At 50.3% G+C, this 11,786-nt stretch overlaps 1 pseudogene; it reads left to right on the top strand.

Moving 5' to 3' along the window:
• Window positions 1-3,604: 3,604 nt before the first annotated feature.
• LOC102761994 overlaps window positions 3,605-11,786 on the top strand; it is a 17,667-nt pseudogene continuing 9,485 nt past the window's right edge.

Below are 11,786 nucleotides of genomic sequence, written 5' to 3'. Positions count from 1 at the left end.
TGGACAGAGTGGTCATGTAGAGTGTTGAGGAGAGATAATGGCTTTGCAATGGTCAAGGCCTTTAAAAGATGAGTGGACATGAGGTGAATTGGAGGGTGAAGCGTAATTCACACAAGATGAGGCTAGGGCTGGTACATAGCTACTTCTCTAAACACTCACCGGGATTTTTACTGGGAAAAAGGAGGTGGCCTGGGATGTTGCAGTCAGACTTGTGGGTTAGATTAGAGGCTTGAGAGGTCATCTGTGAGACTCACTCACTGGTCTTGGTGCAGAGGGCCATCGGGGCTGGGACTTGAGTGACGGGTAAGGGGAGAGATGTTTGCTGTGACTGCTGAAGAGACATCAAGTGCAGCATCAGGGGAGGTGGGCTCTGGGTATCTGAGATCTGATTGTGGTCTTTTGTGTGTTTTTAAAGATTCTTTATTGTTGAAATTATTATATATGTCTCCTTTTTCCCTATTGACCTCTCCCACCCATTCTCACCCTCCAGCTAAGGCGTCATCCCCCTACTGCCTGTTTCTATTGGTTATGCTTATATGCCTCTATACAAGTACTTTGACCTCTTCCCCCTTCTCCTCCCCTCCCCTGAGGTTGACTGTTCAATGCTTCCATGTCTCTGGATTTATTTTTGTTCCATCCGTTTATGTTTTTCATTATATTCTACAAATGGGTGAAATCATGTAATATTTATCTTTCTCTGATTGGCTTATTTAGTTTAGGTCCATCTGTGCTGTTGCAAATGGTAAGAGTTCTTTTTTATAGCAGCGTAGTGTTCCACTGTGTAGATGTACCACAGTTTTTTAATCCACTCATCTGCTGATGGGCACTTAGGCCGTTTCCAAATCTTAGCTATTGTATATTGTGCTGCTGTGAACATAGGGGTGCATATACAGGCAGTCCTTGGGTTAAGTGGAGTCTGACGTATGTCGTTTCGTGGTTACATCACCATCTCCCATCTAATCTAATAAAAGAGAAACATGCTAATTGACCATACCTTCACTACACCCTAAGCCACGCCCATCAGCCAATCAGAGTGACTATATGCAAATTAACCAAACCAAGATGGCATCCGGGAGCCACGGAGCTGGAGCAAGCAGGAGGCTTGGTTGCCCCGGCGATGGAGGAAGCCAAGCTTCCCACCTGCCCTGGCCGGCTCTGAGCTCAATTCAAGTTAACAAATTTTTAATTATAGAAGCTAAATAAATCCCAGATACCTGCTTCCAGCCAGCCTCCACTGGGAGCTTGGGTGGCTGGGGCCGTGGCCAGTCTGCAAACAGCCATGAGCCCGTCACCTAAGCTGGTCAGGTACTCCAATGGGGACCTCCACCCTGAAGAGGGTGTGGCCAGTCTGAAAAGAGCCCTCAGGCCCAAACCCAGGCTGGCCAGGCACTCCAGTGGGACCCCCACCCTGATCCAGGACACCCTTCACGGCAAACCAGCTGTCCCCCACCATGCACCAGGCTACTGTCCTAAATAATAAAAGGGCAATATGCAAATTGACCCTAACAGCAGAACAACTGGGAATGACTGGTCACTATGACACACACTGACCACAAGGGAGCAGACAGCAGACGCTTAATGCAGGAGCTGCCCTCTGGTGGTCAGTGCGCTCTCACAGGGGGAGCTCTGCTCAGCCACAAGCCAGGCTGATGGCTGCGCTTCCCATGGCTGCCTGAGGCTCAAGTAACCAGGGCCAGCCGAGGCTTCTGCTGCCAGCAGTGGCAATGGCAGAGGTGTGGTGGGGCGTCGCCTTCCCCTGATCTCTGGGTTGCCTCCCGCCCCTGAGGGCTCCTGGACTATGAGAGGGCGCAGGCTGGTCTGAGGGACCCCCAACTCCAGTGCATGAATTTTTGTGCACCAGGCCTCTAGTTTATTTATAAAACAAAAAGTTCCTTCATTTCAACATATGTACATATGTGCTTTATGTTTCTTATTATTTACCACAAGTAAAGGTCAGGAATTGCTATCTTTCTTTTAATTTTTTTTTTTTTTTTTTCTTTACTGTTTCACTTCATTACTGCTGTGTATGACCTCCATGTGAATGACGTAGTTGCTTATGTAGGTGGGTTTCGACTTACAGCGAAAGTCTCGTTACGTTGCGCCATAGGAACAGATCTCTGATGTAACCCAAGGACCTACTGTATTCTTTCTCATTGATGCTTCTGATTTTTTTGGATATATTCCTAGAAGTAGGATTACTGGCTCAAATGCAATTTCCATTTTTAATTCTTAGAGGAAACTCCATACTGTTTTCCCCAGTGGCTGTGCAAGTCTTCATTCCCACCAGCAATGCATGAGGGTTCCTTTTTCTCCCCATCTTCCTCAGCACTTGTCTTTTGTTGATTTGTTGATGATAGCCATTCTGACAGGTGTGAAATGATACCTCATTGTCATTTTGATTTGCATCTCTCAGATGATTAGTGACTTTGAGCATGTTTTCATATGTCTCTTGGCCTCTTCTGTTTATTCTTTTTCAAAAAGTATCTATTTAGGTCGTTTGCCCATTTTTGACTGTATTGTTTATCTTCCTTTTGTTAAGTTGTATGAGTTCCCTATATTTTGGAGACTAAATCCTTATTGGATGTAACATTAGCAAATATGTTCTCCCAGGCAGTGGGTTTTCTTGTTGTTTTGTTGATGGTTTCTTTTGCTGTAGAAGCTTTTTAGTTTGATGTAGTCACATTTGTTTATTTTCTCCTTAGTTTCCATTGTCCTAAGACAGTGGTCGGCAACGTGCAGCTCGCGAGCCACATGTGGCTCTTTGGCCCCTTCAGTGTGACTCTTACACAAGTACCACGTGTGAGTGCACACATACAGTGTGATTGAAACTTCGTGGCCCATGCACAGAAGTCGGTTTTCGGCCTGGGTGAGTCTATTTTGAAGAAGTACTGTTGATATTTGGCTCTGTTGACTAATGAGTTTGCCGAACACTGTCCTAGGAGATGTATCTGTAAACATATTGCTACAAGAATTGTCTGAGATTTTGCTGCCTATGAATTCTTATAAGATTCTAAGATTTTTACGGTTTCCTGTCTTACATTTAAGACTTTTATCCATTTGAGTTTATTCTTCCGTATGATGTAAGTAGGTGGTACTACATGCCAGGTACAGAGCATAGATGCCGTTTATCTACCCACCTGGCTGTTATTTAGGGTTGTTAGAGTGATCCGTAGGAACTAGATAGCATACATCAGTGTCACTCAGATTTGAAAATCTCCACTTGCATGGGAAAGGGAGAAGGGTAAGACAGAAGAAGATTATGGAGGTGGTGAACTATAATTTTGGAAAAGAAGGTGATTAGGAAACAACCGGTCCTCACAACAAAGCAGATTTCTCTTATCTCTGAAGTCGTACCTTTGAGAATGAAGCCGTGTAAGAGAAGTATGTTTCAAAGAACTATGTGGGGCAGGTACTGCAAAGTGGTGGCCTTAGCACTCTGGGGTGAGGTGAAAGGATGAAATAAAAGAAGAAAGTGACTTTGATGAGACCAGATCCTGGTGTCTTTTCTGATGTGGGGAGTAGAGGGAGCCACTGGATATGGACGGTGGGGAGTATGATTCAAATAAAATCCTAGGAGAGAAGCTGATCAAGAACTGAACTGTCCCCATTACGACAAGATATGAACTTTGAGCACGTGGTCATTGCCTTCTATCAGGAGTGGGGGCTCCTTGAAGAGGCTCAGAGAATTCTGTGATGTGATGCTGGAAGTTTTTGCACTTGTAGCATCTGTAGGTAAGACCTTCACATCTGGCTTAATGTCCTAAAGTGACGTCCTCACTTCCTGTATTCTCCAGTGTAACTTTCTCTCTCCCACAGCCAGTCCATGGACTCTGCTGATTCCCCCCCTTTCTTGTCCGCTGTGCTGCGGCTGCCAGTGCTGAGCTGTGTGGAGAGTCCTGAGCAATGAACTCCTCGAGCATCCCAAACACCCATTGTTTCCCAAAGTGCAGAAAGTGTCTGGAGTCACGAATGTTACAGACAGCTTCCCCTCAGAGGTATGGACAGTCATCCTGAGGGGGCACCAAGCTGGCGGGCATCCTGCCCCTTCTCTTTTCCCTACCCCCTTCTCCCAGATGTCCCCTGTGAAGGCCACCTAGCCAGGAACAAAATTTCCGCACCTACTCGGCCTGTTCACAATCTAGCATCACTCCGACACAAAGAGCGCCCTTTGTCAGGATGGCTGGGCTTGGTGGCTGGGTCAGTGGAGGCACCTGTGAAGTCAAGGCTACCTGTGTGGGGGGCCCCTCTCTTTGGTATTAGGTCCCCAGGGCCTGGGGCAGAGAAGGACAGTGACAAATGGGGCTGCAACATCCCATGCCAAGGTGGGACAATCCCACCAAGGCCTAGAAGCAGAGGCAGCAGGGAACACGGAGCCCTGGGGTCAAAACTGTGGCCGCATTCCTCACGGGCTGTGGTCTGAATGGGAGCCCCTGGCTGTAGACCTCAGCTGGAGGCCCTGGGAGGCCAGCCCTAGCTCTATCCATGGCTCAAAGAGTGAGCCCTGAGCAGTGGGGAGAAAATCCTCATCTCTGCATGGAGATTTTGACCACAAAATCAGTTTTACCTTGTATTTTGTGCTTTTCGGCAATCTCTGAATTTTCTACCATGAACATATACTCTTGTCAAAGGTAATTGAAGAAAAAAGAATTAGGGAAAAACCCCTAAAAGACCTTCAACTCACTCATAGTAAGTCAGGGGATGGGCTCTCCAAATACATGTGAAATATGCATGCGGTTGGAGTTCTAGGAGCATTAGGAAAGCCTGTTTTGCCCAGAGTCTGACTCCAGGCTGCCTGAGGACTCTGTGCCCAGAGCCACGCCCACTGTTGGGATTCCTGCTCCTTCCACACACTCCTAGGACCAGACCATCTTAGCCCCCAGCCATTCAGTGTCTGCACTCACCGTGAAGTTTGAAGCACCCACCTATTACCACTTGAAATGAAGGGGAAATTTGGCTTTAAGTCTGGTGCAATGAACCAGACGAGCATCCACTGTATGAAGTCAGCATGTGGAGCAGAGAGGAGGAGATGTGCAGACAGCAGCAAAGGCAGAGAGAACTCGAGTTCCCAGCAGCTCGCTCGGGAGAAGGTGAAGGGCAGCCCAGCACTTGGCAGCTCAGGAATCAGAGCAGGTGCATGAGATCGAGTCAGTGCCGCATCCACCGAATGGGACAGTGTGATGGTCACTCATTTACTTTTATGGGGACCTTGTTTTTATGGTGACACCGCTTTGCCTTTGACAGGACCGTGATCATGACGGTCATGAGCACTGTGATGATATGGTGAATGTTAACTGTTCTCCGACGTTGTGTACAAAGGGCACACCTCCTGACCACTGACCTTGCTCTGCTCCCAACGTCTGTGGCTTGGCATCTGTTCTTCTAGTCTGTGTTCTCTTCCCAAGCCCACCATATAATAACCTTTCCTTTTAAAATAAAGGCAAGTGGAAATGGTGAGTCGATTTGAGGGGAAAGATGTAAGTAATCACAGAGGTGATATAAGCAGGGCCACGTCAGAGAGATGGTACAAGGATGACTGGAGACAAAACAAGGCAGTAGCTCCAGGCCTCTGGACCAGCGCTCCCAGCTCTGACAGTGACTGTGAACTGATGTTCTGTCGTCCACTGCTCCTCACTGCAGCATCCAAGATGTCGCACACCCTTAGCACAGCCCTACTGTCACTCTGGGCTGAATCCTGGCTCGGCAACCTTCATCCAATTATTCAAAATGCTTGAGTGGATCAATAAATACTTCAAAACATAAAACATATCTGAAAGGGGACTTATCTGCAAAAGCCAATGATTCCCTGCTCTAACACTTAACTTGGCATAAAGGGCAGTGGTTTGTGATTTAGCTGATCAAAAATAGGTCTTAGGAAAAAGTCCTCCACTGGAGGCTGCACATGTGAGAAGCACAGTGACCGCTGATGAGCTCTGCACTGCACACGGGCACGACCTCCACGCTGCAGGTTCTCGAGAGGGGGATGCAGTCAGCCAGGGGACTTGCTGAGCACGGACATTTTGGCCCAAGGACCTGTGTGTGTGTCCCGAGGCTCCTGTAAAACTGCGCTGTGCTGGAGTACGGCCCAGAGGCTGTGACCACTCATCTCTTCTGAAATCAGAGCCCACCATGGCTACTTCAGCTTGGGGTTGGACGAAGCTTCCACTCTGTGTCATCTGGCCTTTAGGTACGGGTATTTTTCTTTTAAGTACTGTTTTTGTGATTGCTTTTTTTTTTTTTAATTTCAGAAACGGAGGGTATATGGTGAAGACTAATAAAGGGAAAGGTTCGGAAACCCTTAGTGTCGAAAAACCTGAGAGGCCAGTTAGGAGAGGGTGGTGTGTCTGCGGAAAACCAGAATCTTAGACGTTTAGACAGAGCTGGGCAGCCGACAGGAGACTTGACCTTGTCCTTGCTTTTGCTTCTCCAAAAGTGACTCTCTTTGCACCCAGTTGCTAACTTGTTATCCCCAAATAACCCAAGAGAGAAACGGAGAAAACCCCCACACGGCAACAAATGGAACCACAGTTCCTAAACGTACTTGGAAAATGCGAATCCTCTCCAGCTCAGCAGTGATGGAAACATTGTGCTCGGCAAAACCAGAATGAGGACTCAGTGAGTCCTTTATGCTCTGACACCAGTTAATGACTGTTGTGGCACCTTGTGGTTTACTTAGCCTGTGAGGAGAATTCTCTGTTCCTCAGAAAAATCCTTTTGTGAAGTTAAAGAAAGTAAAAATGAGTAAATGAAAACAGTGAACATAAAGGGCACTACATTGCAGCTAACCGGAAGTGCAGGCTTTCCAATGTCACAACATGGACCTCATCCGGGTTCTAATCCTGCCTCTGCCGTGGAGCAGCACTGTGCTTACTCAACTCGCTTGCTTTCGTCACCGATGCCTCAATGACCCTGTCAACAGAAGGATCAGGTGGGAGAGCGGAAATTCTGTTCTTCTGTGATTTCAGCAAAGAGGCCTTGCAGGACTCATGGTGATTTGACCTCAGGGCTGGGCTGGGACAGGACAATGTGAAGGCCCAGCACCGGGGGCTCAGGCCCCAGCCTAGGGGAAGCCCTGCAGGACAGAGACCGGAAGTCGGGGATCCAGACCACCCACCACCAGGGCTGCTGATCTCTGGAGAAGGGAATGTGTTGTGAACCACCGTGGGGTCCAGAGACTCCAGAAGAATTTAGGGAAGAGCAAGAAGTTCCCGTGACTGAAGACCATGAGTACTGGTCCAGGTGTCTGGCTCAAGCTTCCTTCCCAAACACACACATGGTTTTCTAGGTCCTGAAAACTTGAGACAAAACCTGATACTCCTGCTTTAGTGGCTCTAAACCACAGACTCTCTGTCTCCTTAAACAGCCTCATGGCCAGCTGGCATTCACCATCCCTCACAGGAGAACCCTGAGAGCAGGACGGAAAGAAACTCTGAATTGGCTCAGTGCTGGGAGGGACCTGCCATCAGTAGAAGATGCAGGCCCAACAAAGTGCTCACTGCTCTAGATGCTACAGCTTTCCCCACTCGTGAAGATGCAAGCTTCCTGTTCTGTGTTTAAGTTACTGCTGCTTGAATCAACTCAATTCTTGGGAACAGGATCCTGGGACTTCTGTGGATCCGTAATTGTGTTCTCTTCTTCCTTTATTGTAGTAAGGCATTGGACTTGTCGCTATAATCAGGCGAAAGAAAAAAGTCTTGTTAAATTGACTCATTGGCCCAGGCTGGGACCAGGCCGAGAAAGACCGGCAGCATTTCTGGGACTCAGACATCACGGTGCTCATGACCGTCATGAACATGGAGCTGGGACTATGCGGATGGAAGCACATGACGGGGTCTGGGAACCCTAAATGTCAACATGTGCTGAAGCATCGAGGGTGAGGCTGTACATCATCTCAGGACAGCAAACCTTGAACCATCTGAACCTCGGCTCAGAAATGCCTGGGCCTTGACAGGTCCAACCCTGGTTTTCTTGCTTGAAAATGATTCTGCTGGATTGGGGCAGCTGCTCAGGCTCCTTCGGCCGTGAAGCTGATGAGGCCCCACCTAATCCACTTGCTTGAAAATGATTCTGCTGGATTGGGGCAGCTGCTCAGGCTCCTTCGGCCTTGAAGCTGATGAGGTCCCACCTAATCCGAGGGCTTTTCTGAGAGTCACCATGAAGTGAGCAGCCCGTGAACAGTGATGGCTCCCAAACCGCTGGGCCCCTGACCACTGACCTTGCTCTGCTCCCAGCATCTGTGGCTCGGCATCTGTTCTTCTAGTCTGTGTTCTCCTCTTCCAACAGCCCTGCTGCTGGGCCTTCTGCTACAGTGCTTTCCTGTTTGGCTTGGACCGAGCCCCCACCCATAGGCACAGAAACTCATGGAGTGCAGGCCGTGTAACCTTCCCCAGGCTGCAGAATATTCTGATTGGAGCAGACTCAGGAAGCCTGCCAACTCCCTGGCCTCCTGCAGACACTGTCTAATGCAGAACCATCATCAGATCATCCTCATGGGTACCAGGCCCTGCTCTTCTAGTTAGCACCTGCCTGACCTCTGTTGGTCATTTTTACCAGCTGCATTATAGAGAGCCCATTTCAGGCCACAGTCATTTATACTCTAAAACTATAGTGTGGTTGTCCGTGTAAACCATCCTTGGTAGGTGGTGTGCCCTTTGTACACAACGTTGGAGAACAGTGAAGCAGCAGCATGACCTTGGGGGCTGGGCCAGTGCCCCTGTGGTCACTGTGACCATGTCTTTGTCCTTCATGGCCATCCGTTTCCGATCACAAGCAAGGACACTCCAGCAGCACAGCACCAAAGGGTGAAGACCACCCTGGACCCACCAGATGCATTCGGATTACTTGACGTCCAAACCACAAGGTGTCTAGCACCCAGCCTCTTCCTCCTGCCACATGTCTGGCAGCTCCCTCAGACTTGCTGGCCAGCATCTCTTAAACACTCACTCCCAGTGAATCCCAATCTTTAGTGAGACATGGACGCCTCCCACAGCTGAGCGCCGCCTGCCCCAGCCGTCCCTTCTGCCACTGCCTGCACTTCCCTGCACACAGACCACTCCACGCTCCAAGTTCACCTCCCCCACGTCCTGCTCCACTGGACAGCCTTGTCCCCATCCAGATCAGCAGCAGAATTCCAATTCCCACCACCTGCTGCCTTCTCCGCCTCCATCATGAAGCTCCTCACACCTATCTGGTGTGCACACAACTCTACTCACAGCCCATCATGCCTCCTGGTTTCTGGCCATCGGGTCACTGTTTCTGTGTGCCTCAAAGGGCCTACACCACAGCCACGTCCGTGTCCAGTCGACAGAGGGAGGACAGCCACGGCGAACCCACAACCCTCCTCCAGCCCATCAAGGGGAAATCAGACACAGAAAGGGCTGAGCCTACGAGCTGCATTCCTTTTCTAGGTGCCCCTGTCATATTTTTAAATTGAACTTAATTGCAGAAGCAGATGCAGAATTGTCTGGCAGTGGGCAGTGTCTTTGAACAGGCAACAGAAGCCAAACACCCCTCCTTGCAGAAAGCGAGACCCATTCCAGGAAACAGGAGGAGGTGCTGGGAAGATGGTCCCCGGGAGCCCTGTGTTGACGGGCGTCGGTCAGCCCCGCCCTGACCCTTACATGCACTGAGCCTTGTTCTCCGCACTGTCTCCTAGAAGGCTCCGGTTCTGCTCGGCCAACATCTTGATCTGGCTCCTGAAGTGACGTTTCTCTTCCTCCCAAGTCTGCCTCATTCACGTGAGCACTAAAACCCAGATCAGGAAAGTCTCCCACACCACAGGCACCTGTGACTCCACTGCTGGGAATCTGCTCCCAAAAGAAGAAAAAGGCCACGTCACAGAGATGCCATTTCGGTGTGATCACACCCGTTGGACAGGCTGTTGCTGTCAGCACCCGAGGGTTCCTCAGGCCGTTGTGGCCCCTCTGCTGGCTCCGCTGGGTCCGTTAGGGGAGCCCCCAGAGCTTAAGAAGAAAGGTCTCTGTGGAGGTGCCAATGCAAAACTTCAAGACAGCGGAACCGCTTCTTACTAATTCTAACCTAACTGTCTATTCAAGGATTTCAGAGACTCACAGAGACGGCAGAGTAATGTGTGGTCTGTGCCAGCCCTCAGAGTGGGGGGCTCAGCTGTGGGGGTGGCAGCTCGGTCATTAAACAGCATGTCTGCAGGTGGAGAGGCTCTGGGCGCGTGGGCCCCGTACTGCCAGCTCCGGGCCAGGTCCTTCGGGTGGAGAGTTTATTGTGCGACTTGACGATGGCACGGAAGAAATAATGAGACAGGAGATGTAAATTGCTTGAAGAAGTCCAAACGAGATGAAAGCCTAAGGTAGACACAGAAAAGGGCAGATTTCCTCCCTTGGTTGGAAGCAGCGGGAACGCAGAACAGAAAGGGAAGCACAGACCTGAGAAGATTGGGAGTTCCCGGCCCCTTCCTGCCCCAGCAGGGGTGTGACTATAAGTAAAGGAATGTGTGAGGGGCCAGGTGCTCCCTCACCTGTCCCTCCAGGACCACATCCTCAGCCCGGTAGCCTCCTCACACTGCACTGCTGCTAGGGCTGCACCCCAGCTGCTTCCTATCTCCCCCCCCCACCCCCCGACCCCATTCCCGGGGCTGGAAGGACCCTGAGGGGACGCTGGCTCTCATGGCCCCACATCACAGGGGACCTTCTCATCGCCCAGCAAGGAAGCGGCCCAGACCCTGAAGCCGGAACAGACTGAAGACCCCGAAAAGCAGGGAGCTCAGCAGGGGAGCAAACCCACTGTCGTGGCCTCCACTGTAGCTCAGTGCTGATCACACACAAACACACATGCTCTCAACACACGAAAACATGCCAAAGGCTGTGTCCTGACGAGGCTACAAAGAACACTAACCGCCTAAAACTCCACTAAGTCACAACCTGTGCTCATTCAAATGGCACCTGTGCAGCCTTCGCTTTAAAAGTAACACTTTTAAAAATTGGGGTGACCCTGATGTGCGAGGCTCAGTGATTGAGCATTGACCTATGAATCAGGAGGTCATGGTGCAATTCCAGGTCAGGACACCGGCCTGGCTTGCAGTCTCCATCTCAAGTAGGGGGCATGCAGGTGACAGCCCATAAATGATTCTCATCACTGGTGCTTCTCTGCCCCGCACCCCCTTCGTCTCTGAATCAATGAATACGTGTATTTGTAGAAAATTGGGGTGAAATATATACAACACAGTTCACCGTTTTCACCATTTTGCAGCGTACAGTTCTGTGGCATCTGATCTGTTCTTACTGACCTGCCCTCACGCCACCACCTCCTGACTCTCAGTACCTCCCGGCAAGGTGCTGCAGTCCTGGGAAGTAAGGATGAGGGACCCCCCCAGTGCAGCGGGGAGCTGATGACCAGCCTCTGTGTCCTCAAGGCCAGTGCCCCACAGGCTCTCATGATGACACAGCCCTTTATGGGGAAAACAGCCGTTTTTCTCTCCCGGGTGCTAGGCTCACGAGCACCCCCAAAGCCAGAGCAATGAATGTCTTTAATAGACCAGGGCGCCAGGACAGCCATCCGATGCTGGCACCCTGTGAGCCAGGCCAAAATAGAGCTTCACTGTCTCCTCACGAAGGGTGCATAGCAATCCTGAGGCAGCTCCATTGCCCCCATTTTGCAGATAAGAAAATTGAGGTTTAAAGAGGTCGCCTGGGCAGCAGGTGGAGGAAGCAGGACTGGAAGCCGAGCCTTTCTAACTCGGGAACCCACCACACCATCCACGCAAAGTCTTCCTGGGCTGCCAGGTAAGCAGCAGGCGTGGGAACACCGATTAGTCC

This window comes from Myotis davidii, unplaced genomic scaffold, assembly GCF_000327345.1.
Source record: "Myotis davidii unplaced genomic scaffold, ASM32734v1 scaffold1205, whole genome shotgun sequence".
Taxonomy (NCBI): Eukaryota; Metazoa; Chordata; class Mammalia; order Chiroptera; family Vespertilionidae; genus Myotis; species Myotis davidii.
This window is presented reverse-complemented; position numbering and strand designations above follow the sequence as displayed.